This window comes from Anarhichas minor, unplaced genomic scaffold (genome assembly GCF_050575085.1).
Source record: "Anarhichas minor isolate MPS153535 unplaced genomic scaffold, ASM5057508v1 ptg000024l, whole genome shotgun sequence".
In the NCBI taxonomy this organism is placed as follows: domain Eukaryota; kingdom Metazoa; phylum Chordata; class Actinopteri; order Perciformes; family Anarhichadidae; genus Anarhichas; species Anarhichas minor.
The window spans coordinates 18,283,210-18,310,452 of NW_027466470.1; positions in this window are offsets into that span (position 1 = coordinate 18,283,210).

Here is a 27,243-nt window from a genome sequence, read left to right on the forward strand (position 1 = left end):
CATACTTTTTATTTCCCTCTTATGGTTCTCATCAGCGCTGTTTCTAGAGGGTCGCTATTTTTGGTGAAAGAAGCTCTGATATACCCAGCAACGAACTGAAGTTGGTGAACGTAGCGAGTCATTGAACAACTTTAAAAACAGCATTTCCATCAGGAGAGGGTGGAGACCAAAAACAGAGCTAAAATGCGCCACGTGAAATCGCAGACATACGAGAAATGACCACGATCTACGTGTTAAAATTACATGCCGATTTAGGGAACAAAACTACTTAGTTAGGTTTAGGAAAAACATCATGGTTGGGCTTAAGATAAGTATGTAAACTAAGTGAAATTCATAAACACGTCACAAACTGTACGTTTTCACGAGCTCTGAGTGGTGATTATTCACATGGGTACGTTTATTTGTGACACGACAAAGGGTCCTAATTGACTTTTCTTTGCCATTGTTTCTATTGTGCCCACACAAAATTGTACACATTATGATGCGCTGTCGCATCATAATATTTCTCTGAGATCAGGCTGAAACAGAGAGTATAATATTGGACTTTTGTCAAATGACCAGGCAAATAATTCCTAATATTGCTGTGTGTCTTCTTGCTGTGTAAATATGCTAACACGTTAGCTATAAAAACTTAATATGCTGATCTCAGCTTGTTGTGCTGCCTCTACAAATCAGTTGATGCAGATTTAACCTCCAAAGCTAAAAAGAAATGCTTTAAAATAAACTCTTCTCTTGCTTTGTTTGATAAGTAAAGAGAAATGCACAAAGGTGGGAGGCCTCTCACTTCCCGTCGCTATCGCAGGTTTAAACGACAAGTGTTGCTGGTGAGAGATAATGTCGGCTGTGCCTAATACAAATTTCCATTTTTAAACATAAAAACGGCCTGCGGGCAAATATTTTCAGGTATGCGATGGTTTGGCTTCATGCAGAAAAATACAGTTGCCATTTGGACTCAACAATCCTATCAAATGTGACCAGCTGGACCGCTAAAACCTGCTATATCACACACGCTGAGATACTGTTCTATGAATATTTTCCAATGAGCCCGTGTGAAGGACGATTGTCCAGATTTAACGGAGCGGAGCGGCTTCTTCACCTACACCTCCGTCTCCCCTTCCTCTTTTCTCGATCCATATATTTCTCTCTTTTCATCGATTGTCAACAGCCATTTAAAGGCTGATATAATTTGCTCAAAGAGTCTCTGCCAGCTGGATGAGTGACAGAGAGGCAGAAAGGAAAGATAAATAACAATGCATCCATATATGGTCATTAGCATTCAGACAATCGCTCGTGCACCCTCTCTGGCACGGAGCCCTTGTCATATTCATACCTGGACTCTCGCCACCAAAACAGACAAACCGCTCTGTGCTGTCTGTCCGAGGTATTCTTTTGAGGGCGACAGCACTCTAAATGGCAAATGCCACACAGAAAATAGAAAGGAAAGGAAAGGAGGGAGAAGGAAAGGAGACGTGAGCGGGGAGAGACAGGGGGGGGGGGGGGAGAAGATGACAGTGCCTGAGGGAACAAACATCACCTCCTGTCTGGCTCTCTGACAGCAAGGAGCAGACAGGTGGAGAAAGGAGGAGGACGAGCAGTGTGTGTGTGTGTGTGTGTGTGTGTGTGCGTGCAGAGGTGCAGCATCCCTCCATCCGAGAGAAGGGCATCTGTCCGTCTCTGCTCGACTCGGACTATAGCGTGCGGCAGCTGTCCGTGTCCGTCTGAGTGCCGTGCTATTAGACGGTGGACCTCGCCAGTGTCTCACCGTAGATATGGAGTACCCATCATGCATCTGTCCAGCCGTCTGTTATCCTCATGCTATCTGTCACTCTGCCTGCCTGTCCCTGTGTCCGTCCATCAGTGGCGTAAAGCTGTCCCTATTGCACCGAGCACACCTCCTGTCTATTTGCCCACCTGCTGGCCGATCTGATGCACCCATAGCTGCTCTTCCTCCCTGTCCCTCTACATATCATTCTATATATCCAGCACGAATGGCAGCCTCGGCCCCGTCTCTCTGTTCCCTGTGGCTCCTATATACTGATAGATGACTGGGAGATATACTGGGATCAAGGGATGTTATTTGCTGCAGGGAGCGCCCCCCCGCCTCCCCACTTCCAAGCACATGACGGTGGCCTTCAAAACACACACGCCGCCAGTCTGCATGCACACACACACACACACACACACACACGCCGGCATGCACATAAAGTGGCTGAAGCAGAAATGAGAGCGAGATAAATCAAGTGTGCACATGTGTGTGTTTGAATACGAATGTATGTGCGACGGTTTGTTTGATTTTCATGGTTGTTTTCCGATCCCTGCGGGGTTAAAGAGTAGCTTAGCGTTAAACTGTGGGCAGACTGACACAGGAAACCAAGCAATTGAGATTTCAACCTCTCACCAGCTGCATCTGATAGCTGTTCTGAGTTACAACGACTCACTAAATAATTATCTCTGATACTGTCATTTAAATATCAGTTTTGTTAGCCTAACACCAATTACCATGCCACAAAAATGATTTATCCCGCTCCCGGCTTTTTCGTCCGCCAGTAGGTCGTTGCTGTTGTAGATGGCTTTGGCACACAGGTATGAGTTCTGACTGTGTGTTTTTAATAAACACGAGAGGAGCACATTAATAAGATTGCCTCCATGGCATTAGAGAGGAAGAAAAAACATCACGTACAGACACTCAAACTCATGCAACTTAGACAAACTAGACACCTTTGAACAAAGTGATTGGCAGCAACGCATTTTTGCGTGAAATAAAAGACAAAAAGAGAAGACACTACAAAAGCTAACGTCGTGTGTAGTCTACCTTCAGTAGAGTGGCAGGTTTCCCGTTTATCCAAAAAACCTCACCGTTTAGCATTTGGTAGAGGAACTATTTCTTCAGTAGACAGTAGTTCCAACATGACTAAGAGTCTTGCTTAGAGCGAAATGCCAACATCACTATGCTCACGTGCTCACAGTGACAATGCTAACATGCTGATGTATCGCAGGTGTAACGTTTACTATTGTCACCATGTTAGTTGAGCCTATTGGCATGCTAACATTTGCGAACCGCTCTTAACAGAAAGTACAGCTGAGGCCGATGGGAATGTCGCTAGTGTAGCACATATTTTGATCATGAACCAAAGTATTGAATTCAATCAAATTCAATCCAGTCGTCTGTAATCATTATTTCGCCAGTTATTTATAAATACCACCAATGACCTGCCATACTATGCCAAGAGGTCATGTGATAATATTAGTCCCGTGCGAATCGGCATATTTGGGGTCATAGTATCTCATCTTTATGATATATGAAACATAAATAGGCCTACATAGTATAATGATATTTTAAAATAATAAATATACATATTATATAATATAATAAGTGTAATATAAGCCAAGCCTTGACATCATATCTGGGGGATAATGTCAGTGAATTCAAAAATATAGATTGCTATAGATTTTCTGGTACTGTGTACAGTACATTCAGCCTGCTTCTAGCTTCCTGGCCAACGGACTTTGCTCATCAAACACATGTGGCGGCAAAACTGCCTCCCCCGGGCTGCAGCAAAGACGTGCTACAGAGGCATTCACAGCCCACACACAAATATGTACGTTCAATTTAATAATGTACACACCCACTCTATCATTCAATAATAAAGAGAGCAAAACAGACAAGTACACACGGCTCCTTGTATTTCTTCCTCTCTTCCTCCATCTCACTCTTCATCACACACACACACACACACACACACACACACACACACACACACACACACACACACACACACGAGAGTCTCTCCCTGGTGGATAAATCAGTCCTTTCATGCTCTGTCGTCTGGCTGGCCCTGTTCTACTGTGTTTCTATAATAGAGAAGGAGCAGTTCCTCTCTTTTACTATTCACACATACATCTTCCTCTTCCCTCCCTCCCTCTGTTCTCCAAAGGGCTTCTGGTGGAGTCAATCTACAAGTACACTGTAGACCGAAGATAGGGGACTTACAGCGTGTGCGATGACTGAGGAGGATATATCGGCGTAATGAAATGTGTGTGTGTGTGTGTGTGTGTGTGCGGGCATGTGCGTGAAGATGGCGAGGTATAATTTGCTCTTAAGTGATAAGGATGGAGTTAATAGCTTTTTGAAATGGGACCGCAACGGTGAGGAAGGCGGTCTGATTAACATGAATATAATAATGTTATCATTGGCCTGTAATCAGGTGATGGCTTAGTGTTGATAATGATGGTGGTGGCCCTGTTGAAAGATGGGTAATGACACAAAAGGCACATGTTTAAAGATTAATATACGCTGTAACCAGGCTGCAAAAAAAAGAATGAAAAGAAAGTTATTTTTGTTTGAGGAATGTTTGTAAAAGATGCCATGTGAAGTTACAAAAAAAAAGTAATGTGTCATGTGTATCCTCTAACAAAAGCGTCCATAAAACAATATGTTTTTTAAATGGTGCAGTGTTTACTTCCACGTTTACTATCTCGCGGTCTTCTTCTTCACTGGCTTTGTCGGCACATTATACATTTTTTGGCACATTGCCACCACTGACTGTCAATCAGCTGAACAGTGTGAAAACGCGCGCTCTTGCGTCCTTGTGTGCGTGCATGATACAAACAAAATGAGGGCCGTGGTCTTATTAGTGCACTAATATGGTAAAGAAACCAATAAAACACACCATAGGGTACCTTTACAAATGTTGTAATAGAGTAATGATAACAGGCTGTAAGAAATCAAAAGTCACAGCTGACAATGACTGATGATGACAACTACAACACGTCACTAGGAACACTCATAATTCTAACAAAGCACACTTTATGAATGGTCTATTCTAAGTAATTGCTTAATAAATGGTTAATAAATACTTTGTAACTCTATTATAAGCCATTAACAAGTTTTAGGTCACCTGACAATTTGATAATGTACTTGCTTTAGTAAGAGGTATGTGAACATAAAAAGACCCTCTTTATAAAGGGTTTGTAGGTTGTAAGTAATGCCTTAAGTAATGTTAATGAATCCATTAATCCATAATTATTAGGCTTTGAGAAGATAAGAAACACTGTATTTATCAATATTTGTTGATAGAATACTCATTGGCTTCTAGCATTAGTACTTTATCTATAATCAGTTAATTAAGGCATGAGCAACAGCATATAAACCCTTTATTAAAAATGCCACGTTTGACCTATGATGAAGACACTGAAGTCACAGCGTAAGTTTTTGGAATATTATAAGAAAAACCAAAACTGTACACCTTAACTCGTCAATAATATATGCAAATTAGTAGCCTATGCTGTATTGATTTTTGGATGCCACGATGATGATGATCATGATGATGGTGGTGGGTTGAGTACGCAGTGGTGATTATGAGTGATGATGATGGACATCATACCAATAATAATCACTTCCGAGAGAGAGAGAGAGAGAGAGACAGAGAGAGAGAGACAGAGAGAGAGAGAGAGAACCGGTGATGAAGAGAGAGAGAGGGAAACGAATCCGAGAAATTACAGGTAGAGAAAACGCGTAGTGAGATTTTCAAGAGTCATGTTATTATAGAATAGAGGGACAGAGAGATAGAGAGAGGGGGAGAGAGAGAGAGAGAGAGAGAGAGAGAGAGAGAGAGAGAGAGAGAGAGAGAGGGGAGAGAGAGAGAGAGAGAGAGAGGGAGAGATAGAGAGAGATAGCGAGAGAGCGAGAGAGAGGCGCGATAACAGCGTTCGTCCTTCTTGGACTCAGTTTTGTGACCGGCTGACGGGCTGAGCGGGCGACGGACGAAGCAACTTGGGACAATCACACCGAGATCCGACATTCAGAGGTAAATTCACAATCAATTTGCCTGAAACCAGATAATCCTGTCATTGTGAGCGATTAGGATTTTTTTTGTAATTTTTCCCTGTTTGTGCGGCGGTCAGGCGGACTGAAGATCAGACCCAGTTTCCCCCTCGCTCGGTATTTGGGAATTGCGTTTCTCTCTCTGCCCGCCTGCTCTTTGGCACCGCCGCTTGACATTCGCCAGAGCTCACGTCTTGAATTGAAACCACGGCACGTTTCACTTAAAATACTTCAACGTCAATTTCGTGCTTTCCATTAATTGTTTCAGTGGCATGCGGTTTGCGCTCACGGCGGACTGGCTCCGCGCGTATTTTCAAGACCCCGGAGGGGTTTCTTTTGCGGCTTTTTTTGTCGTCATAAAAGTATACCCGTTAAAGCTTCATGTGAAAACAGCGTGTGATTTGTGGTCATGAGAAATATTGCGGCGGGGCCGGTGGACGGCATTGAACACACAGTCTTAATTGGGAGTCCTTGGTCAAAGAGATCGAGGAACTGTCCGCTGGCGCACACTAGTGTGTGTTTTTTTAAGTGAGGGGGGGATTTTAGCGCCATAATAACTGTTGTGAACACTGACTGATCCTCCTATTGATCCATTTGTCGATTCTACCAGATTTGTAGTCCGTGGTGTCCTCCGACCACAAGGTGAGGAGAAGGGGCTGTCACTTTTTTATTTTTTATGTGCCAATTGGACGGGCGCAATATGTTTACGCGTGCGAGCCGATTCCTAACAGACGGCGCACTCCTGTCTTGTCTGCACGCTTTCCGTTACCGACGGACGGCTGTGGCGGGCAGCGGCTGTCAGGCTGTCACACATGGAGCACCGACACCCCGAGGGGGGGAAGCAAATATTTTACCTGCTCGCCGTCCGTATGCGCAATTTCTCCGCGGTTCGGCGCGTCTCTAATGAGGTTGATCGGCTCCGAGTCGCTCCAAAAACCCGGCATAATTGCGTCCATTTGATACGCGACCCTATAAGTCGGTGATAATAAGTATCTGGCTTCACATCCAGGGATGTCGGTGATGCGCGTGTGCGAAACGTTGTTTGTTTTTTTGAACACCCTGCACAAATAGTAATAATGTGTGTGTTTGTGTGAAACCTTAAGCATCCATTGCCCTTCCGGGAAATATATTTGCTTGGATTTACGACCTGCCTTCCCAGGTTATATCGATTATTGCAGCTGTGTACTATATTTGTGTAAGAGCAAGAAAACTGGGTCTGCCGTATCTATATATAATTTCCTGATGATGGAGGGAGCACGGCGAGCTTTTGATACAGTCATCTTGTGCAGCTGTGAATTCTCAAGTGGAAAATGTGTGCTCTTGTAGCCTCTTGTTGATCATATACATAGCAACTAATGTGATACACGGACGACTCCCACACACAAACACACACACACACACACACACACACACACACACACACACACACAAATGATGGGCCTTAAGCGCCTGTAATGGCTCTGATCAGTGTGAGACATGTTTATGTATGTGGAAAGCTCATGCATTATACATATCTCTGTCCCACCAGGGTAAATGGGTACAATCAGTTCAATGTGTGTGAACGGCGAGACTATATTTGTTTGTGTGTGGTATTTGTGCGTCTGCATGTGTTTATCCCAGAGTATCTTCCACGATGTGTGTCTTTGATTGCGTGAGGACTTTTCTGCAATTTTCTCCCGAGCAGCTCCCAGCATGGCATTTTTTTTGTCGGTGTTGTTGTTGGAGAAAACAGGACGACTGGTGATTGGACTCGCACTCTCTCCTCTTCTGAGGTGGTTATGAGAGAGAGAGAGAGAGAGAGAGAGAGAGAGAGAGAGAGAGAGGCAATCTGTGTGTCAGCATTCAGTTAGCGGTTGTTTACACCAGATAGCTCTCGCATTTACCCAGATGGGGAATGAACAAGCGAGGGGAGCGGGGCAGAGGGAGACAGGAGGTGAGGAGACTTCAAAGGAGGGGAGAGGAGGGGAAGTTAGCTGGAGAAAGGTTGGGGGGAGTAGATGAAAAGGTGGACAGAGGTAGGGGTGGGGTGGAACACGGGGAGAGATTAAGACGAAATACTTGGAAAATGTGTGGAGAGTGGGAGGGTGTAGAGAGGGTGAGGAAGAGGGAGAAGGGAGGGAACAGGTCAGGTCGCGCTGAGTCTGTGACTTATGCCGTCGATAAAACTAGAAGCTGGAGGGGGAGAAGTTGTGACAAGTAAGCGGACATTACTGTGTATTACGGCCGACAATAAGGAAGGAGTTCGGAGTAGATGGTGGGAGGGAGGACGGAACAGCAGCGGCAGACTCAGAATAAAACCTCGCCAGGGAAATGTATAAAAAAGGTGCATGTGTTTTTTTCCCCGAGACAGAAACTAGAGAGTCTAGGACGCAGCAAGGAACACGGAATTTGAATTCATGTCTTGAATGAAGATTTTCTCATCTTCCTCCACCGATCTTACATAACCTGGTTGCCTCTCCTGCCTGCAGTGCCTTGTAAAGTTTTGCCAGGAAGAGCGATTACTCACTAATTACGTTCCAGAGACTCCACTGGCTGTCTTTCTTTAATGACTCAATCAGACTCTGTCAATGCCCCCCCCCCCCTCCCAAAGATGTTCGAGGCGCTTCGAAATGTGCTGATCATTCTATGGTGGGGGGATGATGGTTTCATATGCAACTCCCCCTATGGGAAACGCACATGCAGGAAACATGGTAAACGATCAGTCAGCCTCTGTTTCCTTTTGATTCCCTCCTAATGAGAATGGGAGAATCCCCAAGATGTGCACCCATAGGGGCTCTTCTCTTCCGACTGAGTGTGTGTGTGTCAGTCGGCGGACGTGTACCATTCATTAGCTGACAATTCAGTGGAATGAATCAGACAACACGGCCTCCCAGGGATCCTCGCGGAGAACAAGGAAGTAAATGCTTAGTGCTGGAGACGTGAACATTCCCCAGGGCCCTTCGCACGCACAGATAATGTAATGGCAGAATTCCCTTTCTGATTGTTTCAAACAGGAACGGAAACAAGGAGCTTCCAGGATCTAACGTTGTCTAAGATCCCGCTCGTGCTCCCCTCTTCTAGCTTTCCAGACATGGGGAAAATAGGATGAGCTGCATCAAAAACCTTCGGCACAGTACTTTTCCTCTGGTGTCAGTCTTTTGAAAGGGGGGGGGGGGGGGGGGGGGGGGCAATGAAAGGCCTGTGACTCTGCAGTGACTCTGTGCGGGACTCAATCTCAACTATATCATTACCAATTACCTACTCATGTCGAGTGACTGACGAGCAATTTGTCATCCATACGCGACGCTCCCTTTAAAGTTCCGATGGATGTGAGGGATGATGTGCTATACCTTCCCTCGTTGGCCTTTGATGGTGATCGTGTATCAAAGGAGGTGAAGACACACGTTTGCTGATGCCGACTTTTTAAGACGGGGGGGGGACGGGGGGAATCACCAAGTTTTCTCTTTCTGTTTTCTCCCTGGTGGTGATGGGAGGGAGGGAGGGAAGGGAGGAGGGCGGTCATTTAGAGGAAATGGTTATGTCTAGCGGTGCAGTGTTTTCCCTCTGTGGAGGCCTGTGGGATGGTGCTGCAGAGTCTGTCACGGTCCGATTCTTCTCAGACCGGCCTCCGCTGTTTACTCGCGCACGCGGCAATGCGTGCAGGTAGAGGTGCTCACGCAAGCACCTATTGGGGAGGAGACACACTCGTTTTTGGGTCTTAGAAAAACTCATACATAATCATTGTCTTCTCCCATTCCACGAGAATTGAAAGTTCGGAGGCGCTTTCTCTTTCTGCCGTAAGCAGGGGGTCCGTAGCGGACTGAATTTCAGAGCGGGGTGCTGGATTGGGGGAGGCTTCTCAAAGCTCGTGGTGGATGGATGGGATGGAGGACTCCCGAGTAAAGCAGCTCGCTCCGCCAGAGACATTATTAAACAGAATGGCGGGAGGCTGCTTCTGGGCAGAGTGTGTGTGTGTGTGTGTTTACATTTATACCCTGCTGTGTAGAGAGGGCAAGAGAGTCAGCCATTGACAGACCAAGAATGCTTAAATGACTGTTAGTTGTGTGTGTGTGTGTGTTGGTTATAGACTTTCTGCCACTGGCAGAGTAATATTGGAGTGGTGATCTAAAGTGAATCTATTCTCTCGTTCTTGAACCCAAGAATCGAGTGCTGGATAATGATACTGAGCGTTTCCTTATAATTCTGTCAAATCCTATTGGAAAGATTTCAATGTTTGCATGCTTCAGGTGCACAAATATTAAGTGTATGCAAGTAGGAGGGAAAAATACACTATGTATAAGGCTAGAGCCCCTCAAGTCAAGTGAAATCAGCAGCAAAGAATGACTTTAAAACCAGTGTTGGGCAGTAACTTATGTATGCCAGTAATGCAATTAGTTTTTTCATAGCGGTCCAAGGGATTACAGTTTTAGTTACTTGTCGCAGTAACATTTTGCCGGTTTTGTTGTCTCACAAAGAGTTAGCTTGCGCAGGGGGCTTAGCCTAGCATGAGAGGAGAAATGTGAGGGAGAAATTAATTATAATGAGACAAAACAGACTCAGAATTATTGCACAAATACGATAATTATCACACATCTGGCCACGCTGTCCGTAAGTTATCTCAGTGGGTGTGTGTCATGTATCCTGCAAAGCTGCTGATAGACCCTTCTCCTCCTGCATGGTGAGTCTTTTACCGACATGTTGTGTCTTCTTAGCCAGTCAGCCACCAGTAGCTTTGCCTACATTTGGCTGGTGATAGCTCATTTTAGCTCAGTCCCAAAGCTGCATGTGGTCAGTCATAGAGGCTAAGCTAACATTAGCTGTTAGCTTTGTGGACGTAGCCATGCTTTGTAGTGCATGTTAGTGAGCGTGTGCCACTGGCTAGCTCACAGCCGGTGCTCTGCACTGCGCTCATACAGCTGATGACGCCAGGTAAACACTGTTCGCTCAGTCAGCACTGTTGCCTCTGTTTGCGCTGTTAGCTGCGAGCCGCCGGCTCAGTCATCGGCATGTTGAGAGCTCTTTGGAGGCAAAAGAAATGCTCAGAATTTCATATTGAGCAGCTTGAAAATGCCCTTTCGATGGTGAAATAATGTAAAATGTAATGTTGCGACTCTATTTAGCTTTTAAGTAATGCAAAGCAATGAAATTACTTTTTCAGTGAGTAATAGGTAATGAATGATTGTATATTGCACATATTTTGCACAATTTTTGTCTTTCAGAACAGCTTGTGATGCACTTAACATTTACTCCTGAGTAGAAGAGAAATAAATGTAATCCTCTAGCAGACAGCACTGAAATGGCTCATAATATTCCTTTAAATCATGAGTCATGGTGGTGGGAGGATGAAGGTGTGCAAGTGAAGAGCAGATGAAAGAACATGCAGATCAGTCTCACAGCCCAGTTTGCATTACGTACATGTACAAGGATAATGAAGGTGGAATCCATAAGGGGGGTCAAATCTTACTTAGCTGCACTGAAACGGAAGGAGGGTGCAATTAGAGCGTTAGCACACTGCATCTGAAATCATGATATTTAATGTCAAATTTGATCTCTATTCAGACGTCGCATTGAAGTCGCATTGAAGTCGCATTGAAGTGGGTGCTAAACAAGTGATGGAACAGCAGTTTTTCAATTTGATAATTTCCAGTGGCTTTCCATTTCCCTGTTCCTATCTCTCAATTAATTTCCAAGCACACATGAAATTTAAGGCAGTAACTGCAGTTACTTTATTCATTTCACCATAGTTTTACACAGTTTAGGCAAACTTTAATAAGCTTCGCGACAAAAGTTGTCAATGACAGTAATCAACGACTAGGAATTATATTCATCATACTCAGGAACTTAATTATTTTTTTCTGAGCAATTGAATTCAATTTGCTTGTGCAGATGGTATCTTATTTTTTATTTATTTTTTTTGGTGTTATTTATCCCTTCTGTGTTTTGGCTCATCTTTATTAAGACTGACAGTAATTCTGCGAAAAAGGTAGGAGTGATGGCGTGGAGGTGTTTGGGCTGGTGGTGATGCGCATCTACATGGCCGTGCGTGTGTGTGTGCGCGTGTGTGTGTGTGCGCGCGTGTGTTTGTGTGTGTGTGTGTGCGGCCATGACAGAAAGAAACCTACAGTATAAGCTGCCACCCCTGACATAGGAGTCCTGTAGGAATTGAGTAAATCCTATTGTAAATTTGCCTTCACCATGAAGATAATTGGCTTATTCCTGTGTTAAATAGCCCGTCCTGCAGGACACTGACTGGGCTTAGCATGCTCCGGGTAGACAGTGTGTCTGTTCCTCTGCTTCTTAGGGACTGAGAGGCACATTACATACTGAATTACTGTATGACAAAGATGAACTGATAGCTGCAGTGCACAGTCCAGAGCTCCTGTGCAGGGACTGACATGCACAAGTGTTTGCAAGGGCACGAGTTTGATTCCCGCAAGGTGCCCCCTCTCTTACACTGTCTGGTTCTTGCCGTTTGATGTATGAAAAGAAGTTACACAGACAGGCTGGTTAAGGAACAATCAATGCGCGTTGAAGACTTCAGAGCCACGTTTCCTCATGCCCTAGTGAAGCTCTCAATTTCTGGTTTTCATGCCCGAGCCGACGCAACAGTTCCAGGCCCTCTGTTGAGCTTGGATGTGGAGAAAGTGTTGCTCGAGCCTTACCTAAATCATTATCCATACATCAAAAGCCATCCGGGTTTCACTCCGTTACTTTGAAGATCCCTTCCTCATCAGTCCCGTGCCCAAAGGAAACGCGGCAGATGAGTGCACAGCGTGCAAACAAGCTTCCGTGTGGCTCGTTTTCTTAACGCCCGTTTTAACCCCGTAGTTGCTCAGTAACCACACTGGCAGCGGCTGCATCTGTGTTTCTTGGCCTCTGGGCAACTGCTTAGTAATGAACCCGGCCTCAGCTGATCCAGCAGCTCAGAAGGGGGGAAGGGGGGGGGGGGGGGCACCAAAACGCTCAAACCAGAAAATAAGAGATTCGGAGATGGATGAATTGTCAGCAGATGTGCAGCTTTTCGTGTGTGTGTGTGTGTGTGAGGGAATCTAGAGAGCTAGCACGCACATTCTGGGACGTGACCGAAAACTGTCTAGTTAGAGTGCATCAGGAAATGGATGAAAGGGAGAATTCCCCCGCACATAGTGAGAGAGGAGAGAAATGGAGCTCAAAATGCTTAATCTGTGTGTGTGTGTGTGTGTGTGTGTGTGTGTGTGTGTGTGTGTGTCCTGATGGCTGCTCAGTTGAACAAAGACAATCGAGAGACAGCGGCTGCGGTGCCTTTTTCAAACCGGTGCTGCGTCTCCGTCGAATTACGTTCGGACTCGCTGCGAAGAGAAATGGTTTGAAAGCAATTTTTGTAAAGGTTGACTGATGATATTGAGCAGATGAAATGGCAGCACCTCGGGGAGGGTTTTTTTTTTTTTAAGCTAAAAATACAGAAGCAAAGGGAATGTTTGTTTCATGCTCATCCAAGTGTCAAATTGCATTGATAGACACCGTGATTTTTAGCTTGGTGCGATGCACCCTACCATGTTATGTATTATTTGCAAGCCTTTCCTGACAGTGATTCCGTCACGACGCCCCCCCCCCGCGTGCGAACAGGTGTGCGGTGCATCTGTGCCTCTCTTGGATCACGAGGGGCGAGCCGCAGAGCGCGAAGGTTCATCGGCGGCGTAATGAATGCAGCGCGGGTCAGTTGTCACGCGTGATATTTCAGCGCTGTGATCTACTTGAGCGGGCTTTTTGATGAATGGCAAATTAGAAGCAGGCTCCTCAAGCCTGGTGGCTGACTGATCTCTATTTAATGGCACTCCTGTTTCTTTGATAAAACGCAAAATGAATCATCGATACCCCCGGCCCCAGAGGAGCACCGAGCACAGAGTGTAATTGTAATTGGGTGTGTAGCAGCGCTTTGGGGTCGAATCTGTGCCTGTCTTGTGTGTGTGAGAGCACTTTTGCGGTAATGGTGGTGGTCAGTCCCGGTCATACTCTAATGCACATGGATGCTTTTTTTCCATAGCATTATATATCTGGTTGTGTGCATCTTTATTCCTCTATCTGCATCGTGTACACTTCAGGGAGGCCTACAGCAGCCCAGCTGCGTGTGTTCTTTCAACAAACACCGATCGAGTGTCATGGTCACTGATTTATTATTTTTTTCGTGTTTTGATTGCCATTAAAGCGCACTTCAATTAGGCTTTGAAAGTTTCCCATCCGCCAAAAAACCCCATGCTTAAACTGCGCCGCTGTGTTTTTGATGCTTTAATCAAAAAAAAAAAGAAAGTCTAATTTTATATGCATAATTAAGGCTACATAAATTAAAAGACAAGAAGCAGCTTGAAACTTTCAAAGAAAGTCTATTTTCTGTTTTCTTTGCCAGTTCCTCAGGAAATAGCCGAGATGTGTTTGCTGCCCCTCTGAAGGGGGTGCCATGGCAGGGGAGGGTGTTACTTGAACGGAAGCTGTGAAAAACACCACGCTACAATTTGAGCAAGCAGCTAGCAATCTTGAACCAAAAGCCCCCCCTCCCCGCCTGGAAGCTTTCGGACCACCCAACGGGCAGCGAAGATCTTCGCTACGCCTTTTATTTTTGCCGCGGCGCATTCCCGGGGCCGCTCAGCCGCAGGGGACTTCTCCGCTTCCCCGGGCAAACAGAACCGGTTCAGAATGAGGGCGATTAGTGTTGTCAAAATGTCACTGGAAACCCCCCCCAGCTGATGCCGGAGGCTTTTGGACAATAATCTAATAATTCACTGCGCGAAACTGCAGGAATGTGTCTCTTGTTCCTGTCTGCCTGCAAATTGCACATTCACCGCGAGGCCTCTGATTCTCGGAGGTTCGATGCGTGCCTTCCCCCCCCCCGGCCTCCCGTTCCTCAGCTGCGCCGCACAACGCGGCTTCCAGCTGAAATTGCGGACGAGACCTTTCACACTCGGTCACAATGGAGGCTTGCTCGGCAGGTAGGCACTTGGGAAGATACAGAGGGAATCTTATTTTGTGGATTTAGACTTCATAAACATCATTATCATCTCCCCGACCCTGAGTCGCTGTGCTGTTCAGCGGCGACCCCAATTTTGTCGGAAACCTTGAATGGTGATGCGTGCGGTCTCTCGGGGGCACATGGGCAATCGAGTCAACAATAAGCTTCTTTTTTTTTTTTTAAGTGAGTGGAGTGTGCCTGAGAGCGGGCGTGCACATGCATCCGGGTACGTGCGCTGACTCAGTAATCTCTCCTGCTCGCTGCCCGGGATCCGTCAGCATCTTTCCACCGAACAAAGTTTTTTGACTATGCCTCTGCCAGATATAAACTATGTAGAACATTAGTGAAACAGCCCACGCTCTTAGAATACAGATTTGTTCTTGAGTGCACGCCAAACGGCCTCTATATTTTATGAGCCGTCTCTCTAACATACCGTCTTGAGACTAATTATCACGGTCGCACTCAAACACAAAGCTCGTTTATTATTGCATTGACATCACATTTGTTTTGGCCGGGACTTCACAGCGCCGCCACGCTGGAATCATGTTTAGAGCTCGACAGAGCACGCTTTCGGATGGAGGGTCTGTTTCATGCTGTGAGGCAAAAAGGTTGTTTGTTCTTTACAGTCTTGACACTCATCTCTCTTCAAGTGGACTGTAATTCTCTTTTCCTTTTTTTCTCTCTCTGGTGTGTGGAAGGCTGCAACACACACACACACACACACACACACACACACTGCTCACTGGGGAGTCATTCTTGGGAAGCAGTTTTCCTTTCTTGGCCTAGAAATGCCTTGATACTTAAAAAAAATACTTATTATTATAATACTTTTCCCCCCAGCATATTGTTTCTGTACACTGGTTCCAGCTATTTTTATACTTACTGCAAGACTATTAATAATAGCCTGAGTAATGTTGAAACATGGAAACGGTACATGAAAGAGAAGTTGAATTATGTGTGATTGATTTCCCCCCCCCCCCATATCTTTTAGTGTATTTCTATGTTGTGTGGAAATAAATAAAATACATTCTATGTATACTGCCAAACATATCACAGACTATCATATTGTTTAGGGAAGCATAACTGATACCAGTTTTGCAAAACGTTGAGTATTTTACCAATCGACAAGAAAACAAACGTTAATTTAACGTGCCAACTTATTCCTGTCTAGGGTCACAAGTTCATCCACAGCCTATCCCAGCATGCACTGGGCGGAAGGCAGGACACATCCCGGGCAGGTTGCCAGGTCTATCGCAGGGTAAGAACAGACAGACAAGCGCAGATAGACACACAAACAAGTTAATCCACTAAAAAGTGGAGCCAGAGTTTGAACTGTGGTGCTTTCAATGGAATCCCTAAAAATACAATTTGGGTTTTATGTCTACAGGCAGGGCGGAAAACACGGAAACACGGCATTGTAGTGAACACAAAACTAACCAGACTATAAATGAATAGAAGCAACAAAAACTAAATAGAATGGGACGATAACTAATTAGAACAATTACACCTGTGTTCACCCTGCTATGGCGTGTAAAAATGGCTGCAGTGAAAAGGGCCGATTGTAGCCCCGACACTCAGTCACTGTAAACCCACACAGGTGTTTCCACTTAATTGGCTGATTAGACCTGGTCCCCCCTCGGGTTTCAGACCGAATGAATACAGTCATCTACCTAGCCTGCTTCCAGACTTCTGCATCGCCACGCACAAGTAGCTCCGGTGTATCGCCCATCGGAACAGTCGACCATCAGTTCGGTAAGAAAAGAGAACAGCCTCCTCCTATGTAGCTAGCTAGCTAGCTGCCTAGCTACATTCACGAAAAACGAGCAACTAAAAAAACCTCTTCATTTGACTTTTTTTTTCTTAATCAATGTGAAAAATACGCTAACAGTTGCTGTACAGTAGATACCACAGATGTCCAGTGAAAATCACAGCGGTGAGGCGTCACTTTCTACTGTCTGGATAGAGCAAAACAAAATAAAAATTAAACAAAATGATATTTCAGGCTCATGTCTCCCACCATTGGCCTCTTATGGGCAGATCCGTCCTTGCGTATAAGTTGAAATTATCATTTCAAAATGATATATTCAAAATCAGATTCCTCTTCTTTTGATCCCATTGTTCTCCTCGCATGTGATTTTTAGGCCTTTTTTTTTTGGAAGACATCTTGACTTTGTCACAGTAGGAAAAGCACGGATGTAAACAATGAAATTATTGACAACTGAAATCCATTTAGCTGCTTTGATTTCGGGTTCCGCCTTACTCCAATCTAATCAGCCACAAAAAGTGAAAACACCTGCCTGGGTGTGCAGAGCAGTCGTGGCTAATGCTGCTGTGCAAAACAGCTGAATATATCCATGTTATCACTCAGTGCCACCATCAGCTGAATTAATACCTAATGCACACCGACAGATCTATTGCTGGTCGGACAGGGATCGACTATGTACCACCACACTCACTGAATACGATATACTTTCAGGAGGTGCCAAAGACTTTGGCTTAACTGATCTTTTTAAATCCAAGGAGGCTCTGAGCTGGTTTTGAGCGGCAAAGGCGTTGGGAAATTCACATTTTGACAAAATACGGCAATAAGACTCAAGAAGAAAGAGAAGAAGAAAAAAACATAAGAGTTCGTCTTTCGAGAGCCCCCCCCCCACACACACACACAAAAATATATACCTCCATTGTTTTTTTCATAGAAAAAGACGTGCATTGCAGTGCAGGTCTTGCTAAGTAGAACTCAGCCCTCCCGTGGCTCCGCTTTGTTTGAATATCAGGAATGGCACGTCATCTGAAAGCCTGCGGCGAGGCCTACACCCCGGTATAGCACAGTAGGAGCAGATTGTTCCTATAGCTGCTTGACATTTCTCCTCATCCACGAGTAAATACATCTCTGTGAACACTGTATTCAAACGGTAATCACATGTCATCTTGTGCTCCACGACTGTTTCCTCACCTGTGTGCCGGTTGCGGGTTGTGCTGAAGAGGCTTTTCATCGGAGCAGCATTCGCTCTGCGTTTCTCATCCCTGATCACAGGCTGAATGTTGGCTAAATTGGCTCATACATTTCATGGCCATTTACGTCTGAATACTTTCCAAATTGAGTTTCTTTGTTCTCGATCGGGTAGTTAAAATGTATCCGAGCGCCAAATAATCTTTCTGCCAAAACTGACCGTCCTGGTGCCCCCCCCCCCCCCCTCCTGATATTGGATTCAGCACACGGCATGTATCAGCTCTGCTCCTCTTGACTGTGTTTGATGTGTTTTCAGTGTGTGAAACTGACATGTTTACAATTGTTGATTCGTTCCCATGCACATTAACATATTCCTCTGTTCTACTTTTGTCACCCTCTCTTTGGATGCATCCACGCAGATATGCTGTGACATACCCAATATGGCAAACATCAGCAAAGACAAAAGGACGCACGCAAACAGACACTCAGATATGTAGCTGTAGGTGCGCACACGTACCCTTTACATATGCAGGGGGAACAGCTGGAGATAAAGTGTGTGTGTGTGTGTGTGTGTGTGTTCTGGTGTGACACATCTGGGTAGAGCGACGCGGGAGGGGGTCCTGACAGATATGGGCTGAGCGAGAGCCTGTTTCTGTTGTGCTCTGTCACTCTGAGGCTTATTCCACATGCCCGCCTTTCACCGTGTGCCTGACGCCTCCGCTAGCTGTTAGGTAACCTAATGCTCGTGTGTGTGCGAGTCGATACCACCACACTCTCGCACGGTTAAAAGCGCAGGGCGTCTGTGCAGCGTGGCGTAATGTCATGCGTGTGACATGACATCGGGTCCCATGAAAGATGGAGGGTGAGAGATTCAAAAAAACACGACACAGGGACGTTAGAAAAGCAGGCGGTTGTGTGTAGAGGACAGAAAGTTCAGTTCGCGAATGAGAGCGTCGGTGACATCAGCGCGTCGACGTGAGACGACGTCGAAGGCCTCGGCGAACACAAACGATTTACATTTTGTGTTGAATTCCATTTCTCTGTCTCTCTGACCACCAGCTCATAAAAACTTTGAGTGCGTGATAAAAAATCTGACCTTTTTTTCTCTTCCTTTTTTTTGTGTGAGCTTTTTTTGTGTGATCTCTCATCGTAGTGCGTGTGTGGGCTCCCAGTGGGGGATTGTATTTCGGTCGGTCAACCATGACAGATAACAGACCACCGCGCTCGTCACATCTATTATTGAGGGGACGGGAAATTGATTGGTCCTAACGGTGAACGCTACCCTGCCTTCCTCCGTCTCATCTCTCTACCCACGTTATTTGTCCTCCATCCATCCCCTCTCGCTGTCGGACTCCACGCTGCCCTTGTTTTCAGTCATCCGGTTACTTTTTTTTTGCCCCCGGCCCTCCCTTTCATCTCTCAACCTCCATGCCCGTCCCACTTCCTCCGCAGCGTCCTCTGTATTCTCGTCTCCCCTGCGCTCTCGATTCTCATTCCTCAAAGTGAAACTTCGGGACGAAGACAGCCGCGCTCTCTCAGTTTCTCAATTACCGGCGTAATTTGACTTCTAGTTGTCTGGCAAGCTCTTCTTCTGTTGAAGTTGTTGTTCCACAATGTATCAACACAACTCTTCCCCCTCAGTTTGCAAATGTGAGTTGGAGCCCCTTTCACCCTCCCTCCCTGCGCTCTCTTCTTCATCCCCTCTTCTCCTCATCATCTCGAAGACACGTCTCCGGCTCACCTTTGATCGCATTCTCTGGGACCTCTTCATCGCAGAAACTCAAGTGTTTTATCTTTGTTGTGTGACAGTTCAACTCAGGAAAAGACCACGCGCTGCCAGCCAACACGGCTGTTCGCGCCGCGACTGCGCGGTGCGCAGAAGAAGAAAGCCTAATTTGAGCTCAATTCATCATCATGGCAAGATTGCCCCGCATTTATTGATAATTGCTTTTTTCCGTTAAAAGGGACGACGTTTAAACCGCCAGTCGTGTAAACATGAGAGATGCAGCTGTTGCCGCAATTAACTTCTCACTTTCCCTAATGAAAGGACTAATCCGCCAGCAAATCTCCCGGCTTCCTTTCAAATGCCAAGCCTCCATTCAGCTGGCTGCCAGTGGAAGGAAGGAGGGGCCGTGTTGCACAGAATGGGGCTATCTATAACCAGCCAAAAGTCACATTCATTTGCTCCGCCAGGGTGTCACATCATCAGGGTCCCTTTACTGCTGCGGAACAAGAGAGACCCTTAACCAACTGCTGTTTGATGATTTCCTGAGCGGAGCCTCTGCAAGCGTCTGTTTTCACAAGCCGGCCCCTCCACGGCACCACCTCCGCCCCATCCCCACCCCACCGCCTCCCCACCTTTTCTTCCCTCTGGATCCAAGCTCCGATCTCTGCGCTCAGTCTCAATCCGAAAACACACCATCGCCTCTTGTCAGAATCCCTCAGAATGGACGCCAGGGAGTGCTTTGCGAAAGCCAGAAAGTGAATAGCTGTCTCCTGTTGGAATAAGATGTGTCTCGGCAGCCGGGGAGGAATGACAGCCCCGTTGACAACGGAGCTGAGCTTAGGCTCAATCTTTGGAGCCATCGATCCGATGCATTGATCAGTTTTTTTCTTTTCTTGAAAGACGGAGACAGGGGACAGGTGTGGAGAAGACCAGATAGATCAAATCCATGACAAACGCCAATCACCCCTCCTTCCCTGGTCTGACCATTGATCAGAAAGAGGAAGCGCTCCTAGTCAATGTCAACAACTTCTCCAGCTTGGCTTTTAGATGTTAGTTTAGATTGTGAAACTGGTTAAGGACCACTTCGTGTTCTCACTGGAGAGAACACGAAGTGGCTGTAAACACATCGTTAAATCGACTGTCAGCCCTTAAAAGAAGCACAGCGTTCACGCAGAGCACTTAAGTCGTGCTTGTATTAGCTGATTAGCATCAGCTGTCTCATACGCACTTCACAATCACTGGCTCATTCATCAGCTGTTCGGCTTGCGTCGACCATATTCATCCAGGTGTGCAGCACTGCAATTATGATTTGACGCCTCTCTCTATTGCTCTGCCATCCCAGCCTCCTCTCTACAGTATGCATTTTTGGTATTTCAGAAAGATCTAATGTCCACGTGTGTTCATTGAGGGGATTGTTATCTCTATCAGCAGAAAGCTCGTCGCTACTCGGATTACAAGAGATCCATCAGAGAGCAGAGCCTTTTGCGGCACACCTAACTTTAAACCCGTTTGCTACAAACGGTCAACACCTTGACGTAAGTCTGTCTTACTACACCGCTTCTTACGTGTATCTGAACATTCTCCGGTGGAACAAAGAGCACAAAGAAATAACTGATTATGAGCATCGTCGGTCGAGGCTGCCACTTGTCCATGTGTTATACATAATCATAAACACGATGGAAAGAAAATGGTGAAAACGGAGCATCTTTTACTTTAAACTCAGTAGAAGTTTAGCCTTTGAATTCATTTTGAATTCACGTATCTGCTATCAGGCAACCCTGCGGTAGATCTGCTTTATTGCTCTCACACCACAAACACCATGAGTTTACGGACTGAAACCTGTCAGGAGGTGTTGGCCCAGCTGTTTCGTCTGCACCAGGTTATGATTGACTGCTTTCACGAATGAAATTCAAAAGCTAAAGTACTTTGAAATCCATCAGCGTAGAGTGAACTGTTAGTATACGATCTCCCGATCTGTATAAAGCCATAGAAGATTATTTTGCACAATGCAGGGATTTTCCCTGATCAGTCAGTTAAACCAGATGTGTGTTCAGCTTGTGTCCTACTCAGCAGCTCCCTGATAAAAAAAAGACTGAAACGAAGCGACCAGACAGTAACTATCCTCCTGTACACAATGTATATTTTGTGTCCCGACTGTTCGGCATTATTTATGACCAGCTGGTCCAGCTGCAGTCCCGACCAAATGTGGTCATAATCTTATTAGTTCTTTGTGACACATCAGGTTCAGAAAAGTGCAGCATAACTGCTGTCAGAATTTGATTTCCCCTCATGTGGGTCCATGTGATGATGCAGGATGACTGTCCAATAAACGAATTACCCTTTGGACCATTTTACACCATGCTTACAGCCAGTGTGAACATGAAATGGACTGGAACTCAAAGGCAACAATGTGTATTTCTTTTCCTTGATCTGGACCAAATGAAGTGAAAGTGGCCGTAGCCTGGTTTTTAGCGCCCAGCAGAGTGTGATTGACAGCCTTCACATCGGACTAAATGAACACGACCACACGGACAGATGTTTGTTTGACCGACCAAACAGCTTTGGTCTGAAAGCACCTTTAAAGGTGCTCAACACAAAATCAAAACTAGTGCCTCCATAGGGCTCTCAACATGGAGCCAGCTGAGCCGGCGGCCAGCTGCTAACAGTGCAAACAACGGCAACAGTGCCCACAGAGTTAACCAGGAGAGGAACCGGAGAGCATGTGCTACGCCGCCAGTCGGGACAGCATTATCAGCTGTAACCGCCGCATGAGAGCAGTGCAGAGCTGCGGCCGTGAGCGAAGCAGTGGGGCACGCTCATGTGCACTAACATGCACTAGCGGCCATCCCGGCAATGTCAGCAAAGCACAGAAAAGCGTGGATAACAACGCACACAGAAGGAGAGTGACTTCACCCTCTGCTCACGTAGACTCTGCTCAACTATATCTTTACATAGCAAATAGCTGTTTGCTGCTATAGTAATGCTCTTAATATTGTATAGAGATCCTTTAAAGATTTAAAAGTCAACTGTAAAAGGTGGCTAACCTCTCTCCTGCTAATATTACCCGAGTAAAGTCATTTACCCGACTCCATATCCTTGGTTATTAGTCCATTCATTGATTATGAGTGCGCTCGCTAAAACAACCATTATTGGCCCGACCCAGAATGCTGGGTGTTAAGTGGCTTGTTTAAATAATCGTCTCTGTGGCGGTTGGACCCACGACAATTTAAATTCATTATTCTGTCTTATTTGTTTTGCTATTTTGGGATCTGCAGCCTATTTTCCTCATTTCTATTCAATTTGCATACATCATTGACACAGCCTGTGTAGTGTGTGTCGTTTGCCGAAGGTAAGTATTACAGGTTACAACTCCGAGGCTGATTGTTGCACAAAGGCAGCTACAGAGAGAGGGACTTTCATCTGAGACAAACACTGCATTCTTATTTATGCGTTTCCGTGAGTTTGTTCCACTTGAGCGAAATGAAGTGCTATTTGAAGGGGGACTGGATACCAGACAGCGTGCAGATTCATAAACAGCTATTGTCTTGATCCTCGGCTCCCCTTTATCTTTGTCATTATTAGTGTCTCCTTATCGCCGCCTAGTCCTCCCGCAATCCCTTATAATCTCAATTCAGAGCCCCCCTCTGACCACCGCAGTAGCAAACTCATTTTAAAACCCAAGATTACACAACTGCCCTTCTCCGTATCTCAGCCTCTTCATCTGTCACTCTGTAGCTCTCTCTTTGTTAATCCAAGGATCTTATCTCTCAGCTGTGACTCTCCCAACTGTCCACCTAATTCTCCCCCCCCCCCCCCCTCTGTCTCCCTCTCCCTCTGTGTGTCTGTGTCTTCCTTGACTTTGCTTTTGTGCTCTCTACACCACCCCGTCTCCCCCCCTCCCCTTTTTCACATTTAGTTTATTGGTATGACAGGTGATCATCAACAGAAGCTACAAAGCGTAATGGGTGCATGCACGCACTCACACATGCACGCTCAGCATAAAAGCGTGTGATCTCTCACACACACACACACACACACGCACACACACACAGTGTCTTTCACGGCTGAATGAGCATCCTCTCTCTGTCTGCAAAGGAAGAGAGAGGGAGAAAAAGTAGCCGGCTTCGGACCCTCAGCAGATAGAAACTAATGACCGTCTGATTAATTCATTAGCCTGACACTTTATTGCCCGGCTGCTGGAGTCATTGCTGTTTACTTTTTTATTATAGGCCGACCCCACGTACGCACTCTGCTCCTGACACTTGGGCTTTCACTCCCTCGCTTTCTTTTTTCACTTCGTCTAAGAGAAAAAAATGATGGCAAAAAATAATGATGTTTTTCGCCGGCTCTCAGTGTGTAGTTTTTTTCTCATCTCCATCAAATCCTTTGTCTCACTCACAATCTCTGGTCTCAGCTGGCCCCAGCTGTCACGGAGGCAAATACTCTTTGAAAGTCTTATTTGGCTGAAGACAAGATAAACCGGGACCCGCTCCCTCGCAGCCCTCTGTGAATTCAGATTGATCCCCCGGCTGATTGGTGACTAGCCGGCCACTGAGGTCTATCTTTAGTCAAACCTGGAAAACAAAGTCGTTTGCAGAGCACTCCAGCTTGCCAAGGAGTTCGGAGATGAAAGAGCAACCGGCTGCGAGACGCGAGGTTAGCTAACTTGGCGCGGGAAAAAAAACGAGCAGGGCAAAATGGATGTTAGGAGTCAAAGAAAAAATAAAAGCGAGCCAAGCGGAGAGAGAGCTGTCCTAAATGAGAACAGTCACCTGTGGGGAGTGATAAGAGCCGGCAGATGGATGGAGCCATAAACAGACAGATGGGTAGTTAGATAGATGGAGAGAGGCTGATTTGAAGAGATGGAGAGGTTGAGAGAGATGATGGGCAGATGGGGTAAGGAGATACGGAAGAAGACAGGCGAAACTTTCTCCCTGTGCAAGCGCTTTCAGGCTCACTGTTGTCTCTCGGGTTTGTTTCGCCAGTCAGTCAGCCTGCTCCTCCCTCCCCCTGTTTGGCCTCCATCTCCTACCATCACCCCCCCCCTTTTCTCCTCCTCGCCGCCTTCGTCTCAGCCACCACTGCACTCACGGTATATATTTATAATAGAATTAGGCTGCTCTTGTTATCAGTGGAGCGGATAGCCGCGGAGTGAGGCGAGATTGAAACAGCGATTTCCAATTTGAGATTGTGTCACACACATCTCCCTGTGCCCAGATAGCATCAACCAATCGCAGCCACCATCTCTCGCGCTCACTTTGTCCCTCTTTGCCTCTCTCAGCCATCTCTCGGCCGGCTATTTTAGCCTCGCCCGGGCCTTTTCCCCCCATGCCAGGCGAACATCGAAATGCATGCATGCTCCCCTTCTCTTGTCACTCCGGATTCCCCGGCTTCTCTTGACAGTTTATCTCCTTGTCTCTTTCCCTCTCATCCCGGGCGCATTCAGAACGCATCTCTTTCTCCTCCCAGGTCACTTAGTACCTCGGCATGCCGCTCCGCTTTTGCTCTTTTCCACCCTTTCTTTTTACACTTTGTGTTGCTGTCTTTCCCACTCCTCCCACACTTGTTCACTCCGCATACCTCCACCTCTCCGTCGGCTCTCACTCCTCTCCCGTTACTGCGCGTCTCTCCTCCCACACCGCCGCCCCCCCCCCCTTCTCCTATCATCTCGTCCGGTGTCACTTCCTCCATCCCCCATGAATATCCGTCCTCCCTTCATCCTCTGCTCCCTCTCGTCATCCTCTCCTCTCTGCTGCCTCAAGGCGTTAGATCCCTTTGACTTGTCTTGTCAGGTCTTTGGATTTCTGTCTTACCTCTAGAGATATATAGTGTGTGTGTTCATGCAGTACAGGCCTCATTGCTTGTGGCCGTGTGCGAGTTTGTGTACGAGCCTGTGTTTGAGAGGCGAGATTGATGCTGCTGCTGCTACTCTGTGTGTGTGTGTGTGTTTCTTAGGTCCTTTACTGGTTTCCATGGCCAGAGGGCCTTTTCTCTTCAGCACAATGCCACAATACCACCTTTTGATAGAAGTGCAGCCTGAACACGCAGGCCCTCTTTAATATCCTCTTCCATTAGCCAGCCAGCTGGGCAACCTTGATTCTCCTACTTCAGTTTATAAAAGTTTTTTCTCTCTCCAATATGTCTTAAATCCTCCTTCGCTAAGCCCTGCCCCCCAGCTGCTGTGGAGTCCACACTGTCACTAACTGCACTCCCTGAATACATATGATCTAAACTGCTAATGTTAGCTCCACAGGTTTTTACGTAGAAACATTTAAGAAACCTGTATCTCCTTCAAACCTTACCGGGCAGCAAGTATCACCACGTTTAAAAGTTTAAAGTCTGTGGAGCAGAGCTGTATCGTTTTCAGACCCTGTGCTACGCAATGGTTGGCCAGTCTGCTTTCGAGGGGCGGGACTAAGCCATGGGTCTTTTGTCAAATCCGCAGTGGGTGAAGGTTTCCTCTACACCTTCTAAACTTCTTCATAGCAGTGAATGCAGAGTTTGACCAGTGCTTGCTGGGAATCGAACCCTTCGCTAAAAAGAAGTGCGTCTGACTCCTTCTTGTGTCCCGCCTCCTCCTTTCTCCTTCATGAACTGAATAAACTTTGAAATCTCGTGTTGCTGTGCTGGAGCTTGTAGTAGCTATACCAGGAGGCACATGAATGGAACAAAAGAACAGGTCTTAGGTCTGCGCTGTCAAACAATCGTGTACATTAAAGAGTGGTTAAACGAAGCATCATAAAGAAAGAAAAGCCCACTCGGTCTTTTTTAATTATTCAAGTTTTCAACACATGGGTTGATAGTTCAAAGAGGCACAGCAGAGAGCTCCGAACTAACTTCTACAATGTCGGCATTTGCATGCTGTATACACCCACATGCGTGCGTGAATGTACATGTGCACCATGCGGCTGAAAGTGGGCCCTCCTTTCTCATCTGTGCTCTAAACAGCGTGTGCTGAAGGCTGCAGCTGAGTACACTTTCATGTCTGTCGAAGTCCCTTAAAGCTTGTCAGCGGAAAATGAAACGTGGAAACAGTATTATAATGTCAGCTGTCAAACGCCCACATTCACCTACACAAGGGTGTGCGTCTCCTTTTAACTACAGCACGGCGAACCTCTGTAATATGTTCTGTGCTGTTAGATTTCACCTCTTAGCTGGTTCACGCGTCGGGGGGGAAACATGCACCGCTCTGAGACAAGAACTATTTTTTCGCTTAATTGCAGTCGGATATCCACAGGGCTAAAGCAACTTTTTACCATAAAGATTGCTTGAGGCAATTTCATCTAGTAGAGGGAGAGTTGTCAAAAGGCGAGACGGGGTTCTGGGCCGAAAAAAAGAGAAAGAAATCTGGTGCTTCAATCCCTGCTTCCTTTAAAACTACCGTGGTATTATGTTTCTGGCTGTGTGTGCATGTGTGAGCTTTTCGTTTAGACTAAAGAGTACAAATCCCAATGTGTTGTATGTAACCTTTGTTTTCAGTTCTGAAGTTTGAAGGCTTAAAGCTACAGTGTGGAGCAAATCCAGGGGATCGTTTTGCAGAAATGGAACATAATATGTTTTCATTTGTGTATAATCATCAGCAGAAACAAGAAGCACAGACAGTTTTGTCAAACTCTATTTGCGAGGTCAAGAAATATCCATCTAAAGTAGTTTTATAAGAAAATAGGAGGCTATCAACAACGTTAAAGGAACAGTTGCCTCGGAGGCTCACGTGAATGGTTTTCCAGACTCGGCTGCTCGTAATTACACTCTGAAGGATATGACATGAACAACGGCGTGAG